Raw genomic sequence first — 24,792 nt, 5'->3', positions numbered from 1 at the left:
CTTTTGCCTTGCTTTGAGGACTGCTTTTGCCTTGGACACCACCTTGTTTTATGGTCTGCTATTTGTCTTACCCTAGCCCTGAAGACTTTGCCTATGAAACTCCCTTTGTCTTATGCTTGGACTTTTGCTTTGTGGACTTGATAGATAATCTATGGGCTGCTGTTTGGGGGACTGAGCGTGAAGCCTTACTGGTTGGTGGAGGGTCATTTGTTTAACCATTCCCAAGAGAAATAAAGAACTCTCTGGAGGCCAGCCTAACTATGACCACCTGGGTCATAAGTTCTGTTTCCTATTGTTATTTCTTGCTTTTTGTGTTTTAACTGAAAGTTGTCCAGAGCTGTTAAGGAGTTAAGCAACCTCAAAATCTAATGATATAAATAAATGGTACCCATCTCATTTACTTCACCACTAAAGATCCAAGGAAGGGACTGAATCCTTACACATGATACCATTAGTATTTTGCACTCACACCATTTCAACAAGATGCCTTTCAAAAGATAAATACATGGCAATGATATTATAGGGATGAATTGCTTTTTTGCTTTAGAGCCAAACTGGCACATTGTATGTGTTTAGCAAATAGGCCATCTGAATATTTGCATTGTTGGAAAGGAGCAAATGGAAGTTGCCGAATAGTGGAAGGATGGTTTAACCCATTTTTTGCAAGCCCAAAGCAACCAATTATAACACCACATATATTAAGAACTCCTCTCTCTCTCCCTCTCTCCCTCTCCCCCCCTCTCTCTCCCTCCCTCCCTCTCTCTCTCTCTCTCTCTCTCTCTCTCTCTCTCTCTCTGTGTGTGTGTGTGTGTGTACATGTATACACTAATAAAATATTTCTTTCATATGAGGAGCGGAGATTCACAAATTCATTTATCTTTTTAGTATATCATGGAACTGTAAAATTTGAAATCCACTGGTTGAACATATCATGCAAATCTAATTAATTATAGTTTATTCAGAAAATTATAATATATAACACGGTTTAATACAATCTACGAAATAGATCACAGAGTGTTTATAAAATGTGTTCCAGAAAATCTCAATACTACCTCTCTAGAATATTTTAGCAAATTCTCTATTTGCTTTCATTTGTATTCTTGGCATTGTGCATTTGCGCATATCACCCACATTTTTGATGCCAAGGATAGCATAAATCACTTCTCATCTCTCACTGCAGTCTTTACAAGTTTAAAGAAGTGATTTAGTATTATCATATTTTTTGCATGCAATAAAAACTTCATTCAGTCTAATGTTCACAAACTAAACTTTTTAACTTTTAAACATTTTTTCTGATTATTAAGGACATGTTTTTCTAGTTACTATCTATACTTTAGTTCAGTGGTTCTCAACCTGTGGGTCGGGACCCCATTTGGGATCGAATGACCATTTCACGGGGGTCGCCAAACCACGCTGTCCGCCATTTTTTTCCCTTTTCCCTAGCTGTCCTACTCCCTCTTATTGGTGGCCACACCCACTTGGGGGTCACCACAACATGGGGAACTATATTATGGGGTCACAGCATTAGAAAGGTTGAGAACCACTGCTTTAGTTGCAGGAAAAACATTCAAAACAACTTTGTAATCAATCAAACATGTCAGGGTTATGAAACTGCTATAAATAAAGGGAGGAAATCAGTGATAAATAAATAAATAACCAAATAAATGAATGAATGAATGAATGATATTCAACCTGTATCAAACCACTCTGCATTTTTTCTACAGTTCTCATACAATTTATAATAGATAGTTCCCAAACTAATACATATTCACAAGATAGCTTATATAAATAGCCAGTTGTCATCTTCTCCATCATCTGTGAAAAGACCTGCCCCCTTCTCAAATCATAGGAAGTCTTTTTTTTTTAAAGTATCTGCTCTAATGTACTAGGGAATAAACTGGTTATAAATGGGAAATGGTTCAGTCACTAAAATGCTTGTAACCTTATTCTTTTCATCTCAATATTCTTAGCAAAGAAAACACTGTAAGAATATTTCACAGAAAGGATTAAGGCAGAGCCTGAGACAATTTGATGAAAGAGAATTTGTTTTTCAAATTTCTTTCGAAGTAAATCAAAGATTCCCAAATAAAATCTCATGGACATGATCATTTTATAGTTCATCATACAATTGATGAATTTCCAAGGCCTGTGCATCTATTTCTATTAGATCCTAAGAAGATTTTTTTGAACTGCAATATTATTTTGGAATCCAATATATATTCCTAGTTTCCTATTACTATGACCCAGTGGTGGGATTCAGCTGGTTCGCACCAGTTCAGCAGAACCAATATCTAATTTTTTGTTGAGTTCGGTGAACCAGTTATGATAAATCTGCGCAAGCCTCCCCTGCCGATCCTTCTGCCAGCCCTGGTATCCCTCCGCTGGCCCTCCATCACCGCCACTACACTTTCTTGCACGCACTTTCTTGCCACTCTGCATCGGACAGCGTTTCCCTTCTTTGTTCTGGAAATGGCAGCCCCGTTTTCTGCTGCTTTCCTTCAAGCAGAAGGGAGGAAAGGAAGGATGCTTCATATGGAAGGATGCTAAACTCCAGGAAAACTACTCCAGCTGGAGTTGGACGAGGAAGGCTAGGCTCCCCTTCCCCAATGGTTCTGCAAAGCCCTTGAGAAGAGCTTTGGTCTTTTTCTCCAGGAGGCCCTTTGAAATTGCCCCCATCGCTTTTCTGCCTTAAAATCTAGAGCATACATGTTTTCCTCCTAATCAGCTGAAGATATGGTAGCTACTGGTATGATTTTTGTAAGAAGCTGAGTATCTGCTTTGGATTTTAAGGCAGAAAAGCGAAGGGGTGGGAGAGCAATTTCAAAGGGCCTGGAGAAAAAGAGCAAAGCTCTTCTGTTTGCCGTCCAAAGAGGGTGCCAAGGATAAACCTGTGTGAAACTGATGTGCTCCTCAAGGGCTATGCAGAACCATCGGGGAAGGGGAGCCTGCCCTTCCTTACCTGGCTCCAGCTGGAGTAGTTTTCTGGGAGCTTAGCATCCTTCTATCCAAAGCATCCTTCCTTTCCTCCCTTCTGCTGGGAGGAAAGTGGCAGAAAATGGGCTGCCATTTCCAGAATGGATAAGGGAGATGCAGGGCAGCAAGAAAATGATGACCAGCAGAAGGAAGGAAGGAAGACTTAAGGACACCCGGGGAGGCGAAGGAAGCTACCATAACCCAACTATCTTCCCTTTCTCTCTTTCTTGTCTGGGAAGAAGGCAGCCCACACAAGCTGCTGCTTCGTGCAAGCAGCCGCACCTTGGCAGCAATGGACGGTCACAGTGCAAGCCATGGGAGAGTTGGGAGAGTTGGTGGTGGTGGAGGAGGAGGCTGCCGCAGATGATCTGCTGGGCAAAACAGGGGCCAAAGAAAGCCCCTCCAGCAATCGAGCCTTTCGCCATCATTCCCACCTGGGTCCAAAACAGTGGAGGGGGACTGGGTAAAGTCCATCCTCTATAGCATGGCAGTCCAGCTTGGGAGGGGAGTGAAAGGGAAGAGGCAGGTGGGCAGATGGTTCATTGAAATGGCAGCGGGAGGTTACTGAATGGGGGGCAGTGAAGTAAGCAGGTGCAGGGGGCATGGGGCAGCTCCACTCCCACTCCTGCCCTAGTGTCATGCCTCCATCCGAGCCTGACTCTGAGGATGACATGGAGTTCCCTGTTGAGGCCCAGGAAGGGTTGTCTGTGGCTTTGGAGGACTGTGGGGAGGAACAGGCTGAAGCAGGCCAGGGCCCTTCAAGTTTGGAATAGGGAAGGCAGGCGAGGAGCAAGGCCCCTCCCCACCATATCCCAGAGCAAGGAGAGCAGAGAGGAGGAGAGAACAATGGAAGCAGGTTCACTTGCTCGAGAAGAGAGCGTCATGCCCCACTTCACAAGGCACACCTGGGAAGTAGGTATTTAAGGAGATGCTGTGGGGTGGGGCATTTGCCGGGAATAAACATGAACTTTTGTGATGTGAGCTCTTGTACCTGGACTCTTTGTATTTTGGATTAAGTTTGTTTCCTGCTGAGTTTTCCTTGCTGTCCTCAGTTTTGCAGTTTGCAGATTACAGGCAAGCTGTGCATTGAAAAGATCATACTTTGTTATCTGTTTTACTTTAAAGAACTGTTTAACTCCGTTGACTATTTTATTGAACTTGTGCCAGCATATGTGGGGGCTGTTGGATGAATGTTGGCAGTGCTTACAGAGACAATTATACTGATTCAAATTGCTTTGTCTCCGTTTGGGGCCCTGGGTCATCATACCTAGCTTGGTTTTTACCCATGTGCCTCTTAAAGGGTTCTGTGATTCAGAGAGAACCAATTGTTAAATTATTTGAATCCCACCACTGCTTTGGCCCCTGTGGTTTAGAATCAGGAGAGCTATCTTCTGTTTTCTTCTTCTGCCTTCCATGATTGAGAAATAATTTGAGGGATTTTAAAAATTAGACTGAATTACTTTTCCCATAAATGTTGAGTAGATTAAGTTACTATTTTGTCTCTCTTTCTTCAAAGATCTGTGCCAAGAAGGTGCTATCCAGATTGTCTGCCTTGGTCAATCTATATACTGTATATCACCAACAATAACTCTATAATTTCTCCTGTATTTGTACCATATTTTCTTGACTGGATGCTTGTATATTAATTCCTGAGGCAAATTGAGCCATTAAGGAATCTCGAGCCAAGAAAACTGCATGGTGACTTAGCAATATTTCAAATGAAAGTCAATACTATGAATATAACACAAACATTTCTGTTTTCCAAGGGGTACAAGACTCATGCCTTCCTTGTTCCTTCCCAAACACTTTTCTTTCAGATGTTGTTTTTAATTATATTTCTCAGGATCAAATATTTGAAAGCAAAACTCAAGATGAGACTGCCTCTCCATATCCTTCTCCTCACCTCTAAAAATTATAATACAGCAAGCATCAGAACCAGATGCTATTCTACACTTGCAATAGCAAAATAAACCAAATCTCTTTTATTTTAACAAACTTACACTGGAGATGCTTCAGCCACTATGTTTCATGGAAATTAGTTTGCCTGGGCAAATGAAAGTTTGTAATTTTGAGATCAGTAACATTCGGTTTTCCACTACTTCTTCTTTCCTAGATTTTATTCACGATTTTCCTTTCAGTACCTGAGAGGTGTTAAAATAACACTGTTAAACTATTTTTGTTCTGAAAGTCTTTCTAAGCCTCTTGAGTTTTTTATCTGCCTCATCTTCTTTACCTCCCTTTTTCATTTCCTATCAGAGAACAAATTGATACAGTCATCCTAACATCTTGCAAAAGAAAGAAGATTGTTTCACACAATGTAAAACAATCCTAAACAGAAATAATAGAAATTTGTATGAAAATCGGTCCTTTAGTTGTCTCTCATCCCATGTAAAGGATACAAATGATATACAATTTCAGTTGAAGCTCCTTCCAACAAAATAAAGCCTATGACAATTGCAAACTATGATTTGCATATTATGATGAAGCTACAAATTTTTTTTTTAATAATGGAAAGATCTATTAAACAACCACAGCATAAAAAGGTGAGGATTTTGTGGAAGAACAGCTCTGTCATTGTTCATTCTGTTTAACAAACATAGTCTACACAGCACATTGCACACTGTACAGCTATAATTTACTATATAATAACACAATCTGAGTTTGGGGCGATATGAGAAAGGTGAGCAAACATTATTTTCCTTCCCCATCCCTTCAACTTATAATAGGGAAAAGGGAAAAATCTATTTATTTAGCAGAAATATCCAACATAGGAGAAAAGTAGTATGTAATTTTCATATTGTTTTAAGTCAGTTAAAATAAGAGTCCAAATTCCTGGGAGCAGATATTTAAAAACAATACGAAGGGAGATTCTGCAGTTGTAAAAGGTTGCAAATGACTGTTTCAGATGTATTACTTTAAAAAAAAAATCAAAGCAAGACAAAACTTTCCGCAACTGGAAAATGACAACCATATTTATATTTGCAATGGAGTAGAGCAACAATAAATGTATGGAGTCACATTTATTTTCATTTCACTCCATCACAGCTGGAGAGGAAAGCTTTACAGGGGGAAATAAATGTTTTAAAGAGAATATAAATCTTTCAATAACAGATCTATTATGATAAAATAAAAATCCCCAAGTCCCTGATATCTACAAAGTGAAGCACTCAAATTCTGCCAGAAATAAATAGCTTTTCCTAACAAGCTCCCTGCTCCTTTATCAATGATCATACCAATTGAGCTTAGATATTCTCAATATTTTTAAAGAAGAACTTATTAAGCTTTCAGGCACAGCCTTGCTGTGACTTGTAGAGCTGAGAAATACTATGTATGCATATTCAGAAATACAACTTGAAAATATGAAATCTGACACTCTGATAAAAAGGGAATTTCTGCTGTTCACCAATAAAATTCAGCTTCTCTGACATTTGCTTAAAATTACCGATGGGACCTGCTCATCAATGGGGTGCTCTTTGTGGCTTAAGATGTATTTGATGCCAATACTTTTAATTCAGTCTGCATTTTTTACAATGGAGCTCATGTTTACACAATTCTACTAAAAGCCCCAATAATGTTGACACAGAATACCTAATTTGTGCCATGGTATCATCAAGTAAATGAGGCAAATAACATGATTTTGTGTCATTTGGGTGACATCATGTGTGTGATGTCATTTGCTTTGTTGCCTTTGTGCCTACCTTACAAATAAATTACTACACTACATAAAATACACCCAAGTCTTATTAGAGCTAAGGTGGTGACTTATTCACACAAAGGTTTTAAACTTAAGCATTTTAATGTTAAAAATACTTTTTAAAGTTTATAATTTTGAGATTTCTTGTTTATATTTTTAAAAAATTGTTTGACGGTAAACTGGCCAGAATTATTCAGATTATTGGTGGCCTGTACAAAACAAAAATAAATACATTTATATTATTCTCCTGTTCCTCAAGACACTGCATTGCCTGAGCAAGATCACAAATGTTGAACATACATAACATACATAAAATGTCAGCACTAACACGCATCTGGAATCAGAACTATAATGAGATAAAAATATAATGAGATGCAAATTAATACAATATTCAGAGACTAAAGTATTTATCATAAGTTAATTAATGAATATTTCATGACCCCCGTCCCCTTCTGTTTGTTTCTTTTTGCTGCCTTTCACCCAGACGGAATTATCTGTGCAGTCTATAATCTCCCCATTTAGTAGCACAGGACAGGGCCTACTCAGGAAGAATATACTTTATTTATTATTATGTTTATAGCTTGCCTTTTTTTCTGAAGAACATAAAGCAGAAACTGGGATGGTGGAGATCTCCCATTTTATTTCTACAATAGCAACTGTGGAAATAAGGTGGGCTGAGAGAAGTTGACCAACCCAAGCGACCCAGTGAGTTCCATGCTAGAGAGGAGCAAATATCTTACACACTACTATCTAGCCACTGCCATCTTGCTCTTTCAAAGAGAGCTACTGTTGCCACCATTTTTCAAGCCTATGCTATCAAACACATTCACACCTTAAGATAACAGTAGTATCCTTTCATCATTTTTCTGGCTTTTCGTCATTTTTCTGAACATCAACAGGCCTAGTAAGCAGCATTCAACAAAAAGAACATTTGGCTATTCTTTCTACACATACAGCTTTCAAAGTTTCTAGAGGAGGAGTCTCCAAACTTGATAACTTTAAGATTTGTGGTTTTCAATTCCAGAATTCCCCAGCTAGCATGGCTGAGGAATTCTGGGAGATGAAGACCACAAGTCTTAAAGTTGCCAAGTTTGGTGACCCCTGTTCTAGAAACACAATGAGCATAATGTTGGCAGGACACTCTGAGAATCAATATAAGAATCACTTTTAGAACACATTCAGAGAAGAGCATGATCAGGGGATGATAGGGATTGTCACAACTGTAAATTACTAGCCTTGGAAAAAGAAGACAGAAGGAAGGGAGTGGGGAAAAGGTGGAACATGGTAGCATTACTCAAGGATTTCCTCACAGAAATTAATAGTTTCACCATCCCAGGGTGCAAAATAAGTAAGCAAAGAAAAGAAATAAAAATTATAGAAAGGGAGATTCCAAATTAATCCAATAGATTTAGACAGATAGATAGATAGATAGATAGACAGACAGACAGACAGACAGACAGACAGACAGATAGATAGATAGATATAAAAAAATTGGGTAGCATATTTCAACTTGCATCTCTGCCCTGAACAAGATAACCACAAGGCCTCTTTCAGTTCTATAATTCTATGGTTTCAGTCTAGCATGTTTTTGCAAACCCTCGTGGATCTGTGAATAGCATATGATAAAGTGACTATACATCCTTATTTCAAAGGACAGGTCTTTATTTCAGGAAGCTGTCATTTACACTTATTTTTCAAAATAACAACTTATTTTGTTCTTTATTTTGATATTTTAATTTTTACCATACAAAAGTGGTCCCATAATGCAGAGTTTTTCATATTCCTTTGAAAAATATAGAAATTAAATTATCTTTTAAAAATAGAATAACATATACTGTTTCATTTTAGACAAAATTAGAATATGTATTTTGTACAGTTGTTTCTTGGTTTTGCTCTTAAAATTTCCTTCACAAACAAAGTTATAAATGAATTAAAATTGTTTATCCTTTTTCAGATTTGCCTCTTTTCTTTCCTTTATATTTGCCAAGAAAATATAGTTGAAATAATTATAGTACAGTGTTTCTAGCAAAAACATAAAACTGTTGCTAAAAAGTGCTAAAAAGCAGCTGGAATAATTTGTAATTTATGTGAATATTTTGCCATGCATAACATTCTATTTTTAATTAGTTATTTATATGTTTGAGGGCCATACTCATTAGTTCCTAAATTTAACAGCCAGTAATTTGGGGAAAATTCCCACTTGTATATTTCTGCCACAATGTGGGCTCACCAACTATTAAAATAGATGGACAAAGTTAAAAAGTTGAGAAATAATTTGGCAATGAACAATGGATGGATACATATATGGAATGTGAATTCTCACATTGGAAGATGAGAAGAGGTGAGAGAGGTGCTGCCTAGGAAATGATTAAATAAAAGGGAAGTAACAGAAAGAGAAAGAAATTTAGAAAGGGTGTGCCCTAACTAATCAGGCAGTAAAAAGAGATGGCTAGAGATTTATATTTTCAGACTTATAATAATAATAATAATAGTAAAGTTGGAAGGGACCTTGGAGGTCATCTAGTCCAACCCCCTGCTCGGGCAGGAAACCCTACACCATTTCGGACAAATGGACTGTCCAGTCTCTTCTTAAAAACTTCCAGTGTTGGAGCATTTACTGCTTCTGGAGGCAAGCTGTTCCACTGATTAATTGTTCTCACTGTCAGGAAGTTTCTCCTTAGTTCTAGGTTGCTTCTCTCCTTGATTAGTTTCCACCCGTTGCTTCTTGTCCTGCCTTCAGGTGCTTTGGAAAATAGCTTAATTCCCTCTTCTTTATGGCAGCCCCTGAGATATTGGAATACTGCTATCATGTCCCCCCTTGTCCTTCTCTTCGTTAAACTAGACATACCCAATTCTAGCAACCGTTCCTTATATGTTTTAGCCTCCAGTCCCCTAATCATCTTTGTTGCTCTTCTCTGTACTCTTTCTAGAGTCTCAACATCTTTTTTACATCGTGGTGACCAAAACTGGATGCAGTATTCCAAGTGTGGCCTTACCAAGGCATTAAAGAGTGGTATTAATACTTCACGTGATCTTGATTCTATCCCTCTGTTAATGCAGCCTAGCACTGTGTTGGCCTTTTTGGCAGCTGCAGCACACTTGCAAGGTTGTGTTAATGTACTGTTGTAATAAAGTACATTTGGCTCTTTTCGTATTTTCTGTCTGGTTTCTTGGGAAGCTGACAATACCATTTATGTAATTCATTTAAAGTGCTGCTGATTCTCTTATATCTGTATGCTTATAAAACTAAAATCTCGTATCTGTAACCTTTAACTGAGTTGAATGGTGCACCATAGGGAAACAATTTTCAAACCAAAGTACCTCAAAAGGGTTAACTTACAGAATGAATGCAACATTTGGGACCCATGACTCCTGTGGAATTGAAATTTTGCACATATTATAAAACATTTTATAATTAAAATATTACCATGAAATATTTTATGAGATAATACAAATGTCATAAAACATTTTCTGTGGTCAGTTACTGATGTTTGACTATGCTTTGCAGTTCAACACATATTTCTTTCAAGGCAGATACAACTTGAATATCTCTCTGAATTTTAAAAAAAAACTCTTCCAGTACATTAGATGCTCTGTACATTAGATGTTCCACGTACATTGAGGAATCAGGTAAGGAAATATCTTTGAAACAATGACACAGTGGGTCAAGGATTGTCTAGTTTTTTATATTAATTGAGTGTTCAATTTCAAACCCCACCAGAGGTTGCTAATGGCAAATGCCAGCACCTCCAGGCACAAAGAGGATATATATTTCAGCAACAACTGAAGGACCACACATTGTATGTTCATGGAAGGACATTCCATTCCAACCTGTATTTCAAATGTGTTATGCTTCTATGTTAGCTTAGAGTAGCCAACATAAACTATGAGTCAGTTAGTGGTTCATGTAACATACCTCATATCCTAATACTTAGCAGCTGAATTCACACTAAGCTTTAATAGGGTGTATTAGGCTTAGCACAATATGTGTATTCAAAATCAGGGCATATGGCCCAGCACTTTATGTGAATCCACCCAATTATGACTTTGCTACAAATAATCACAGTTAAGCAAACCATGATTTAGCTGAATGTGAAACCAGTGGCTTGTGTGTAAAATATGGCCATCATTTGGCCATCTAGTCAAATGATTCTGAGCTGCCCTTCAAGTGCCCCAGCATAAATTGCCCACCTTTCTCATTGGCAAGGAAGGCATAAAGAATCATGTTTCTGTATTGTGGGACTCGTGTCTCATGTTGGCCATACTATATTTGGAATACCAATTATTAGTGCAAAACCAATTTGACATGGCGGTCAATGAGAAACAAACACTTGTGACACAGAAGGCAGCAGACATGTATAAACAAGATAAAGCAGGGTTTTATTTTTAAAAGACATAAATTATATTGGAATACTAGATAAGCATATAGTCTTTCTTAACCTTAACATCACACTTATAGAAGATATAAAACCAGTTAATCAACTGAGATGCCCTTTGAATAATAAAATTTTAAGTAAGTAAACAATGAAAATAATTCATCCATGATAATAGAAACACTTATTTAAATAAGAGGAGCAGGTATGAAATATTGTAATTTTAGCTGAAAAGCATGACTGCAGAAGGTTTGATCATTTAAATGTAGATCCTTCTTCCTTTAAATATACTATTTTTTTAAAAAAAAATGCTATTAAATCCCAAATAATAACATTGAAAACTTTCTGGGAAACTTTTCCTGATTAAAAAGAAAAAAGTTTTTTAAAAAATTAAAGTAATTGTAATCATATTTAAATAGCCATTTATGACAATGTGGCAAACAATCAGGATAGATCTGGGACCAACATATACAATCTGCCTCACACTGGATCCTAGACTAGAGCATGCTGGAAACTGAGTACACATGTCTTCCAGATACTTAATTCCTTTCAAGGCACAAAAACAGCTATTTCCTAAAAAGTTATAACTTTAAATGTTGAAATGAACAAGTGTTGTAATTTAGCACACGTTCATATGTTCCATTACATGGTACAACATACTTGATCATCCTGAAATTCATAATGTGTGCTGGATTGTCTTCTTCCAGGTTATATGCAGAGCACATCATGAGAAAGGCAGGGCTAGATGAAACAAAAGTTGGAATTAAGATTGCCGGGAGAAATATCAACAACCTAAAATATGCAGATGATACCACTCTAATGGCAGAAAGTGAAGAGGAACTAAAGAGCCTCTTGATGCGGGTGAAGAAGGAGAGTGCAAAAGTTGGCTTGAAACTCAACATTAAGAAAACCAAAATCATGGCATCCGGCCCTCTCAATTCCTGGCAAATAGATGGGGAAGAAATGGAGATAGTGACAGATTTTATTTTTCTGGGCTCCAAGATCACCTCAGATGGGGACTGCAGCCAAGAAATTAAAAGACGCTTGCTCCTGGGGAGGAAAGCTATGGCAAATCTAGACAGCATACTAAAAAGCAGAGACATCACCCTGCCAACAAAAGTGCGTATAGTCCAGGCCATGGTTTTCCCAGTTGCAATGTATGGCTGTGAAAGTTGGACCATAAGAAAGGCTGAGCGCAAAAGAATTGAGGCCTTTGAACTATGGTGCTGGAGAAGACTCCTGCGAGTCCCTTGGACTGCAAGGCGTTCAAACCGGTCAGTCCTAGAAGAGATCAACCCCGACTGCTCTTTAGAAGGCCAGATCCTGAAGTTGAAACTCAATATCTAATGAGAAGGAAGGACTCACTGGAGAAGGGCCTAATGCTGGGAAAGATTGAGGGCAATAGAAGAAGGGGACGACAGAGAATGAGATGGCTGGATGGAGTCACTGAAGCAGTAGGTGTGAACTTAAATGGACTCCAGAAGATGGTAGAGGACAGGAAGACCTGGAGGAACATTGTCCATGGGGTCGCGATGGGTCAGACATGACTTCGCAATTAACAACAACAAGGTTATATTCCACAACAGGGAAGAAGTTCAGACCAAAAACGTATTTACTATACAACTCTTCCTCCAATCCCCTCCCAAAGGCATCTCCATCCAATTCTGAAGTATAGTAAAGAATTTGGTTTTAATACTTTTAATCACTGAACAATATTGCCACCAGATTTTAGCACTCGAAATCCTGGGAATTTAAAACAAAACTATTTCAGCATGTTTATGGTTTTGTTTTGTTTTTTTTTTAAAAAAAAAAAAAGCTGGGGAAAAAACATGCAAAGTTCCCAGTGCAGGTCTGCCCAATAAGTGCTTTTACTAAAAAGAAATAAAAACAAGAAATATGATTATACAATATACAGTTTACATGTAGTATAGTTTAGACCTCAGGTGTGAGCTATGTCAAAACAATCAGCTGGAAGAAACTAACTTTTTTTCCCCAGTATATAACCTTGATAGCTGAAGGTTGATGCATTACAATCTGATGATACGTATGTTTAGGATAAGCACCTATATGCTTCTAGACAAAAAAATAATATGGGATTTAGTAGCATTACTTAAACATTGCTATTGCATTTTTTTCAAGACAGTAGTAATAACTTGATCCTAGCATATTCAAGCAATTTTATAAAATACTATAAAATAAGATAATCAAATTTTCTCTAGGCTATGTGATTCTGTGGTTCAAGACAGGCCTAATATTGACTCAAAAGCCATTATTATTCAACAGTATCATAAAAATGAGAGGCAGAAAAGCTATCACTGCTAGATGTCTTCTTGTTTAAAAAGTATTTATTTATAATAAAGTTTCAGAAAGGAAGAAAAAATAACTTATGATGGAAAAGTATTAAGGTTCTTTAAAACCCAGATGATTCTAATTAAATTACAACTGGTCCTATCTTATGTCGGATATGATTTTAATTTGTTCAACACCACCTATAACAAGGGTTCTTAAATTCTCTGTACCATAGGCTCTTTTGAGAATCCGGTGAATACATAGATATAGAATGTATTGTGAAGGAAAATAGTTATGCTGAAATGCAGTTATCAAAATATGTAAAAATAACAAATATGTATTATGTGATTCTTTAATAAGCTATTTAATCGAAAACAATACCATTTTTAATTTTAATTTTAGTGATTTTTGAGGTTAGCATTTTTGAAATATAGATGCCATACATTATTTTCTTTCCTTTCTTTCTTTGATTAATGAAAAACTACATTTCTTTGATTAATGAAAAACTACATTAGTGGGAGAAAAGTTGTAATTTTGTTTTTCCTTAAAAGTTCACAAACTTCCTGAAATCTATCCAAAGACCCTCAAGAGTCCTTGTACCCAGGTTAAGAACCCCTGATCTATAGGAATCGTATTCTCATTGGGTTTCCATCCAATTACTTTTCTAATAATCTTTAGCATTTTCCCAGAAATTGTGTCCAGTGCTACTAAAGATATGGGCTTTTTTTTTGAGACCCAAGATCATGATAAAAAAAATCATGCTGCAGTTTTGTACCTATGTTTCTCTGGTCAACAATCAAGGCAACTGAAGGATGTATAGTAGCTATCTTCAAATATATGAAGGGTTGTCATATAAGAGAAGACTTATTCTCTGACATTAAAGAGAACAAGATCATAACCAATGTACTAAAACTGCAAAGATATAGGTTCACATTAACCAAGAATTTCTCAACCCTTGGCAGTTTGAAGATGTGTGGACTTCAACTCCCAGAATTCCCCTGCCAACATGCTGAAGTCTTCAAACAGAGATTGGATGATCATCTGTCAGAGATCCTCTAATGTATTCTGCTCTGAGGAGGTTGTTGGAGTAGATGACCCCTAAGATTCCTCTCAACTCTATAATCCTATGATTCTAATAGAAAACAGCATTAAACCACATTTGGAAGCACACAGGTTTCAAACATTGCATTAAAATAGTCATTTAACCATGGTTTGTTGAATAAAAAATGGATTGGATTCACATTACATGCTAACCATAAACTATGGCTTGCAAACCAAAATAGATGGGTTCAAACAAAACAGTGACTCAAACCAATAAAAAAATTATAACTTAATGCGATATATGATTTCAATTAGAATGAGCTCTTGATTCCAACAATTGCCAACTAGCAGACCTTGTGAACTCTATATCCAGGAAGGAAAGTTAAGAACTGCAATCAGAGGTCCTCTCAACATAGCAAATTCTCTTCAACTAGCTTGGTTACTTGATGCTGAGAAACCTATCTATTATAAACTATATGAACAAATGTACTAGTGGCCAGTTATAGAATATGCTGCAATCTGGGAAGTCTCCTAAACAAAGCTGGGTGGTGCACAATCTTATGGTTGAGATGAGGCTGCTTCTAAATGTCATGGTTGTTTTGCAATGTGAAGGAGAAAACCTCTGGTCTGCCCCCATATCCCAAAAGCTATCTTTCTTGTCATTAGAAAATTATATCTGCTCATCTCAATACAGCAACTATTCATTTGCATCAGACTGCAATTTAGATAGGTTTGCAGTATTCAAAACAATCTAATTTTTTAAGAAAATTGTCAGTTTATCATTTGATAACATTTCAAAAGATGAATATCCAATAGTGCTTATATATATGCAATAGACATTTCATTAAAAAATCAGCTGTAACCTTCTCCCACTCCAGAAAAGTCAATTCCAGAGATTTTTTTTAAAGCTATGGATTAATATATCAGTCAAGTTGACAACTAAAGCCAAAAACACACAGGCACCAAATGAAAATGTTTTCCTAGATGAGCCCCTGTTGAGGATACAAGAATGCTTAATTTGATGCTACACTTTCCTTGAAAGTCCTGCAAGCAGCATGCACAGTGTGAATGCTCTTGAGTATTTTTGCTCAAATGAATTCATTAATGGGAAAAAAACCAATAGTGACAGCTCTGTTTTGGAAAGAAAGTACTCAAAAGGGCAACATGGGGCTTCAGTTTTATTATGTTTAGAAAGATGTCTGCATGTTTAGTGTAGCATAAATGACTATCCACCCCCAAACACATACACCATGGAGGAGGAAGGAGGAATCCCACCTGAATTTGGGATTAATTATTCAAATATACATTTTCTCAGTAATTTAACACAGATGTAATAAAATGTTCATTGAAATAAATATCTTCCTTATTATCCTATTATTTTCTTTCACAAGTTAAGAACAAAGGTGTGTGTGTGTGTGTGTGTGTGTGTGTGTGTGTGAGAGAGAGAGAGAGAGAGAGAGAGAGAGAGAGAGAGAGAGAGAGAGATTTATACATGTAATCCAGAAGTTTATCTGTACAACTGTGATGAACTTTTTAGACACAAAATTCAGCTCTACAATATCAACATTTGAAAAACAAATCTTAAATGTAGAATTCACCATTTACTTTTGAACAAATAATTTATTGCAGAATAATTATTCTTTTGATGGGAGGAAGTATATGAGTTCTTAAATATCTATCATGTAGACTAGGCTTGTGTCTGAATTGCCTTGATGTGGCACTTCACCTTCTAGAAGCAATTTTTTTTCTGCCTTGTACAGCAAAGCCAGCTTCATCTGGCAGTTAAGGTTCTGGCCTAGAAACCAGGAGACTGTGAATTCTAGTTCCACCCTAGTCATGAAAGCCAGCTGGGTGAATTTATGCTAATCACTCTCTCTCGGCCCAAATCACCTTGTAGGCTGTTGTGGGAAAAATATGTAGAAGAAGGAGTATTACATATGTTTGCCATCTTGCATTACTTATAAAGTAATAAAGGCAGGATAAAACAATCTTTTTAAAAAAGCACCTTTTGGAAGCAAGATGCTCTACTTCAATAAAGGGTCAATGCAGGACTGACCCCCCCCCCATTGGATGACTCACTTCGCAGACTGAGGCTCTTGTAAATGTGCACAAATTCCTGCTACTCAGAGAAGACCATAACTGTTTCACTCCACTAATTATAAGTGATCTGCCACTTTCTTGCAGAGCATTCCTTCAAATAATTGTTTCTTTCAAAGCTTAAGTACCCCTGCAAAAATTTGTCAGGCCTATTAATAATACCATTTCTTCCACTTATTGAAGAACAAAAATTCAATATATTATATGCAATTATGCATTGCTGTATGCCCTTATGTAATGAGAACACAATCTCAATTTGGTTTAATCAAAAATTAGTGTATCTAGATTGGATTTATTTGTTTTTATTACATTTTCAATGAAATGAACCACAAATCACATTTGAGTTTATGGCAACATATGAATCCAGCCAACAATGATGTAAACTATCTGGTGACTGTCCAAGTCTTTTTTCTTTTAACCAATTAAAATATCATTTTTTCTCAAAAGAACTCTTTCTATAGAAAAAGGCTCCCAATATTTTTCTATTCTTTTCTTACATTATATCCATAAATACATTTTTACCTATTATTTGAATTTCTTAAAATTAAACTGGAATGAAGGAATTGCATTGTAATAAATCTGATTTAGTCAACTGAGTTCAGTACAACTTTGTAATAGAGTCTCAAACATTCTGAAGGTCAGTTGTATCATATATAGTAAGATTAAAGAAATGTTGTGAAAAAACATATCTTAATCCCAGAAAAGTATTGGGTCATGTCATGTGTGGGTCTGACATGATAACCTTATAACTAAGGTGGAAAAATGTGGGATAGCTGTTTTGTAGTCTTTTGTAGTATTTGAAAATAGTTAAAAAAGCAATCCCAAAGATAGTTATGAATGATTTTCTATTGTATTAGAGCGGAGTATTAAGTAAGGATATCCTATAGTTTTATTTTTTGGCCCAGTGCTCTTACACATCTTTAAAAATGACTGAGAGAATGAAATGGAAAAGTTTGCTTGTCAAATTTGCTGATGACACTAGCTGACAGTAATCTGTAAATATGAAAAGACTATCATGTGCAAGAAGAGAGAGACCTGTTCTTTGTTGACTGTGAGAGCAGGGTAAGATTGAAATTAAATGAAAAGAAATGCAGTTGAATATTACAAAAAATGTTTCTTCCCAAAGAACTATTGAACAATGGAACACACTATCTAAAACAATAGTGGACCTCCATCATCCAAGTTTTTGATTTGGGGATTGCACAGCCATCTGTTAGGGATGGTTTACTGAATCTCTGCACTAAGAACCCCTCCAATTCATATATCATACATTCAATGTAATTTAAATGAAGAGATGCTATTGATTGAATAACCACTAGTATTGCCCCTACCCAATTTTGTCTTGTCTCAAAAAGTTAAGAATTTTTTTTATTTTTTAAACCAACAAAACAAAACAAAACATAACACATATACACACAGTGTATACTCCTCCCTTTTTTTAACAGCCATTTCATAACGGTAATCTTCTATTATTTACATTTCCCCCCCTTATTCTTCTTTAGAATATTTGTCCTTGTTGCTCCGTTATTTCTTATTTGCATTTTTCTTCCTTCATACTATACTTCAGGGCTTTTCACCCAGTGGTACACGTACCACTGGTGGTACGTGACCACCTGGCTGGTGGTACGTGGCGGCGTCTTCCTCCCCCCCTGCTCCTTCCCAGCTCACTTGTTTGTGGAAAACGCTGCTTGGCGGGAGCCTGCACAAACCCTACTGAATGTGCCCTGCAGGGGGCGCGCAAAGAGCGCAGGTGAAGAGCAAAGCTCTGCCCTCCCCAGGGACTCATTGTGCAGCAACCAGATTGACTTCTTCTCATGCATGCAGGTCAGCGGGATCTGTATCGCCTTTCCCCTCTCTCTTCTTACTTCACAACAAGTGCTAGCCTGATAGCCCCTTCCGGGCTGGGAGAAGCGCACGCTGTTGCCTGTATCGCAGGCTTAAAGTCTGAAACAGCCAGGCTCTTGGCTGACTGATCACCTTTCTCCCCCCCTCAACTTTTCTACAAACTGGGAATCATGGCTTAGTGGGGGCCTGGAGTGGGTCTCAGGGTGCCTGTGCGCCCCTTGGATCAGACAAGCGAGCGATTGACTTTAGCCTTTGGAGAACAAATGCTGGTGGGGGCTGATCTCTTCCTGCTTGGGAAGGCTGGAGAAGCCAGGAGAAAGTCGGTTATTAGAGAGGGGGAAAGTCACTTCTTCATTTAAGGCAGTTTTGTAAAAGTTAACTTTTGCTGGAAAGGAAAGTAGTTTTTTTTCCTCTTTTCTTGGATCGCCTTCTTTGCTTGGGCCTCTGTTGCCTGTATTGCAGGTTTAAAGTCTGAAACAGCTGGGCTCTTGGCTGACTGATCGCCTTTCTCTTTTTAGGAGATGCGCCTTTGCAGCGGGATTCCCCTTCCGTTAATTATCAGAGGTTTGAATGGCAAGCTGCACCCGGAGCATAAAAGTAGAGGGCCCAAACGGCGAGAGTGACGCAGCTCTCCGACTCTCTGCTTCAGGTGAAAAATGCAGGAGGAAAATGACTGGGAGAAGTAGCCGGTTCGTAACGTACGTGCCTGAAAACGGGAGGTGAACCGGCCACATCCCCGCCCTGCATGTGTTCTCTCCTTTGCCTCTGCGCACACACAGGCAGGGCCATGATGTGTTGCTGCCTGCCAAAACCAGGCTCGAATCTGGGCAGCGTAGCACAAGATGAAGGAAGGAAGGAAGGAAGGAAGGAAGGAAGGAAGGAAGGAAGGAAGGAAGGAAGGAAGGGAGGAAGGGAGGGAGGAAGGGAGAATGGGAGCTGCAGCACTGCAGCCTTCCAGTCCCATGAGCTTCCTTTGGCCGTGCTCCAGGGCTCGCATTTATCAGCTGTTGGGTGGCCGAGAAACAGCCTTTCAGCTTCAGGCCGCTCCATCGGCCCTAGGCTCCCTGCTTCGGCCTCCTGCCCATCAGCTGTCCGGCGGCTAAGAGTAGGAGCCGCTCAGCTGTTGGTCGGGACGCATCCACGCTGCCAGGTAAAACGGAGCTGGCTGCTGGTCTCCTTTGCCGCCCCGCACATCATCCTCAACCCCTCCCCCACCAGTTCATGTTGAGCCCGCAGGGGCTTGACAGGGAGAGAGGGAGGGAAGAAGGAAGGGACAAAGAGGGAGGTGAAGGAAAGGAAGGAAAGAAGGAAGGGACAATGGGAAAGAGGGAGAGAAGGAGGAAGGGACAAAGGGAGGTGAAAGAAAGGAAGGAAAGAAGGGACAATGGGAAAGGGAGGGAAGGAGGAAGGGACAAAGGGAGGTGAAAGAAAGGAAGGAAAGAAGGGACAATGGGAAAGGGAGGAAAGGAGGAAGGGACAAAGGGAGGTGAAGGAAAGGAAGGAAAGAAGGAAGGGACAATGGGAGGGAAGGAAGGCAGGCACCCACCCCAGTCGTATCCCCCTCCACCAGAGACCCACGGATTCCCCTCCACAGGCACCCTGCAACCTGAGTGATCAGCTGGCCATGCCCCCCCACCATTGATCACATGACCTTGGGACACTGTGAATCAGTTGCCAAGCAATCCGAATGTAAATCACAAGACCCTGGGGATGCTGCAATAGTCATAAGTGTGAAAAATGGTCATAATTCGCTTGTAACTTCAAACAGTCACAAAGTGAATTGTTGTAAGTCGAGGACTACCTATACTTTCTCATTTTTTCCTTTTTCTTTTGGTCAAGTTTTTGATACCTTTCTGGGCAAGTGTTGGTACTCGGATATTGCCTTATCCGAAAAGTGGTACAATGGATGAAAAGGTTGAAAAGCTATACTTCATACTAAGAATAATACACATTATTATTACTATACATTATTATACACACATTTTCCACTTTTGACCTTTCCACATTTATTCTCCTCTATTATTTCTAGTCTCCAACCAATCATACCACTTGTTCCATATTAGATAGTACTCTGTGTCTTCCTTTTCTTTTATCTCTTTTGTTAATTTGTCCATCTCAGCACAGTCCAGGATTTTTCTTATCACTTCTTCCTCTGATGGTATATTCTCATTTTTCCAGAACTGTGCATATGCTATTCTTGCTGCCGTTGTTATATGTAGAATTAAGTACCATATTTCAAGTTAAGAAGAATTTACTTGGTTAGTATTTCTTTTTTTTTCCCCCCAGTGGCATGTTTATTTTTAATTGTTACTATTTTTTTTAAATAATTTTTTTTTATTTTTCATTTATTCATACAAAATACAAAATACTTGGTTAGTATTTCAATGGCAAACTAAAAGATAATAGTAGGGTTTTAAATTAGACTGAGAAGTTGATGAAAACATCCTGAAAGGTAAACTATTTACATAATGTGAACTAGAAAGTTAAATGAAGGTGTTGATGTGGTCATTAGCAGTTAAGAAAAACTCAATGGAGATAACTCACTGACTATAGTACACTCAGCATGTGCTGCTGAATCAATGGTAAGTCCTTCAAACCTGTCTGAAGCTACTTGAAACAGCAGTTATGGGGCTGAAGAAAGTATCTGACAGATACTTTATAGTTTAGAAGTGAATTATCAAAACTGTATGATCAAATTCAAGTTCTTCAAGATCCTGGCCAGATCTCTAGAAAAATAGCACTTATTCCAACCACAGGTTGGTGATAACTGTTCCTTCCTAGATTCTGCCTCTGTACATTTGATTTCTACATCATAAGTGGGCAATTTTGCATTTGTTAAATTTCATACCAGAGACCTGGGTCTTAGTCTCTGCTTGCTAGGCTTCAAATAGCAGGTAATGGTCTGGGTGAAGTTTGCTGACACTTACAATAATCATCAAATCCAGACTAACTATTAATCAGAATGTCATGAGATATAAAATGTGCTCAGATTAGGGCATTTTATTTAACTACAATTTAACACAATCAAAACAAGGCTCTGAATGGCTTGCGAAGTAATATGAACAAAGAACAGATAATGATAAAAGAGTTAAAACAATGATATGCAGCAAATAAACTGTGACATATCTACTATGGAATTTATCTTTTTTTTTTTAAAAAAAGATACATTTTCTTGAGCTATCGGCTTTCTTTTGGGATACATTAACTATGCATAAGTATATTCCCAAACTTTAATCCAGATGATTACTGGAGTATTTTATAAGTATTCTGATGTGCCTCTCCCCTTATTTTGGTTGCAAATGATAAATACTCTTCCCTTCTATTCAAGATTTTGTATTAAATGGAAGCTATTAAACTAGATCCAGAGGGGCAGCCTTTTGTGGCTCAAACGACACCAGAAATTAATGTGAGCCTTTGGAGCTACTTGTTTATCTGTTCCCATCTCTCAGTGTTGATTGCTTTTACTGAAAGGAAAATGAAAGTGATAATTTTACTAAAGACTTTTTCAGGAAAAAAAAAACCAAAGGGCCTAAAGGCTTTCTGGCCAATAATAGAGCACATTTAGATGATCATTGGAGGCTCTTAGAATATCTTCTGCAATCCCTCCCACCCAAATCAGCAACACATTTTTTTTCTTCCATTTGGGAAAGAAATTGCATGGGCATTTGGGAATAAACAATAGCAAATTGAATTACAATGTTTTGTTTTAAACAAAGAGCCTCACTTAAAAATCATAGGGGGGAAAATCTGAACTTATAAGTCTCTAAAAAAGCCTGTATGTCTTATTGTTTTATCCTCAAAATATTGTACACACTTGAAATAGAGGCTGAATGATGATCCATCTTTGTTATTTTTCAATTATTTTTCTATATTTTATTACATTTTACAACTATACATATGTAGACATATGTATAGTTTAATATACATATGTACTGTATATTCAAAAAGGTAAAATGAAATAATGAAATATTAAACATAGTTAACAAACTACAAAATAAACCCAGAAAAAAGGAAACTCAAAATTAAATCTGGAGGTTTTTTTTTTAAGACAATACTAAACACATAACACACACAAACACAAATACATGCTACAAATCACTGATTTATGGAAAATATCTTATTCACTGTATATTATCAAATAGTAAAGGAGAAAAAATAGGTCTTTTATAACAATGTAGAAATATTATCAGATTCTTTATTTTTCTTTCTCCATTTGAGTTTGAATCCTTCTTGTGTATATTTTGAAAACAAGCACAATAAATCAGTGGGAATTAAATGATTTCCCTCTTCTGTATATATTTGCTTCCCCCCCCCAATAAAGTTTATACAGTTTACTAAAGATCTCAATTTCTCAGAGAAAAGGAAATATTTCTGTGACATATTAATGCTAGCATTCCACAAGCCTCCTTATCATTCAGCTTTCTGATGAGAACATTTATTTTCAATAAAAATAAATCTAGCTTGAAACTTAGAAGGGGTTCAAAATACGGGTAGGCAAACATTCAAAATGGCAAACATTCAAAATTACAATGGCACTGAAAAAAGTGACATATATACATTGCTTACTGGTGTACACCGCTTAGAGAGTGCTTGCACTTAAAGCGGTATATAAGTCTCATAAATAAATAAATAAATAAATAAATATGACTGTTTTGGATACTTGCGACCACTGCAGCATCTCCATGGTCACATGATCAAAATTCGGATGCTGGGCAATTGGCATGTATTTATGACAGATGCAGTGTCCCCGTGGTCATGTGACCACCTAGAGCAACCTTCTGACAAGCAAGGTCAATGGGGAAGCCAGGTTTACTTAACAACCATGTCACTAACTTAACAACTGTAATGATTCACTTAAGAACTGTGGCAGGAAAGTCGTAAAATGGGGCAAAACTCAATAACTGTCTTGCTGAGCAACAGAAATTTTGGATTCAATTGTAATTGTTTTCTATTGTGTTTTGGGTTGCAGAAGTGACCTAAGCACCAATAAATATCATTGAAGAATTTACAATCAAGCTTTGAAAAATATTGAATTTGGAAAAACTTATAATCATTAAAATTACTCTGTTATCCTCACCCTTCTCCTTCAGACTTTCTTTCCTCCTGGCACTGAGAGAAAATAGAGCATATTATTATTATTATTATTATTAATAGTAGTAGTAGTAGTAACAGAGAAGAAGAAGAAGAAGAAGAAGAAGAAGAAGAAGAAGAAGAAGAAGAAGAAGAAGAAGAAGAAGAAGAAGAATAAGAAGAAGAAGAAGAAGAAGAAGAAGAAGAAGAAGAAGAAGAAGAAGAAGACGAAGAAGAAGAAGAAGAAGAAGAAGAAGAAGAAGAAGAAGAAGAAGAAGAAGAAGAAGAAGAAGAAGAAGAAGAAGAAGAAGAAGAAGAAGAAGAATGGATAGTAGATGTGGCAGTGTCTGGAGAAAGCAAAATAGAAGAAGAAGAACTAGAGAAGATAGCAAAATACAAAGACCTACAAATAGAAGTAGAACGACTGTGGCAAAGGCAAGAAATGGTAGTACCAATAGTAATAGGTGCCTTGAGTTCAATCCCAGAACAACTGGAGCACCAATTGAACACCACTGGCATTGACAAATTCGCCATCAGTCAATTGCAAAAGGCGGCCTTACTGGGAACAGCTTCCATCCTGTGACAATATCTGTAACACCATCAAACATCCACATCTGCCTATCACCGGTCCTTAATAAAGACTCAATAAGTAAACAAAAATGCCAAACCCAGTCTGAACATCTAGCTGATTGTGCAAATAACAACAACAACAATAAATCTAAAATAGCTTTACAATATAATGATAGGCTTGTTCCAGACCGACTGCAAGTCAAAGAAAGAGTTATGGAAACTTCTTAAGTATAGCTCTTTAGATGTTATGCATTAAAACCTGGTTCCTCAAATAAAAATAAAATAAAATATACTGTATAGAAAACTTTTTGAAATGATCACATAATAAAACAAAACCTATCACATACATAAATTGTAACAGACAAATTGCTTCCTGTTACTTTTGGAGCTATCAGTTTCAGTTGTTGGGTTGCATTAATGTAAGCAATGACTGGTGTGAACATTAAGAACTTTAAAAAATGTGTGTGTTTTTTTAAAATATCAATAAAACTGTATATAAAAAATACGAGGCCACAATCACTGAATTTTAGGACCCTGAATCCAAATGTGCAAGTCAGTGGAAGAACCTGTGATGATGAATTTGACATGAAGTTCAATGATTACACCTTGCCAAAAAAACCCTACCCTATTTTATTAAATGTGCTGATTGATATGGAATAACCCATCTTCTCTTTTAAGTACTAATCAGTGACTCAATTATACAGGTAGTCCTCAGTTGCTGACTGTAATTGGGACTAGGAACTCTATCACTAAGTGACCCAGTTGTAAGGTGTAACATCATGTGACTGTGCTGACTTGTGATGGCAGTTCTGGCAGTCCCAGTTGACTTCATTAAGCAAA

The 24,792-nt window shown here is 37.4% G+C and overlaps 1 protein-coding gene across 6 annotated transcripts in view; it reads right to left on the bottom strand.

Annotated features, from left to right (window-relative positions):
• The window catches only part of PDE4D (phosphodiesterase 4D), a 693,804-nt gene that overhangs the window by 531,645 nt on the left and 137,367 nt on the right, over positions 1 to 24,792 (bottom strand). The gene's annotated exons all lie outside the window — the stretch shown is intronic.

Source organism: Crotalus tigris, unplaced genomic scaffold, assembly GCF_016545835.1.
Source record: "Crotalus tigris isolate CLP2741 ecotype Arizona unplaced genomic scaffold, ASM1654583v1 scf7180000017604.1628558, whole genome shotgun sequence".
Taxonomy (NCBI): domain Eukaryota; kingdom Metazoa; phylum Chordata; class Lepidosauria; order Squamata; family Viperidae; genus Crotalus; species Crotalus tigris.
The sequence above is the reverse complement of the archived record's forward strand: the minus strand, read 5'-3'. Positions and strand labels throughout refer to the sequence as shown.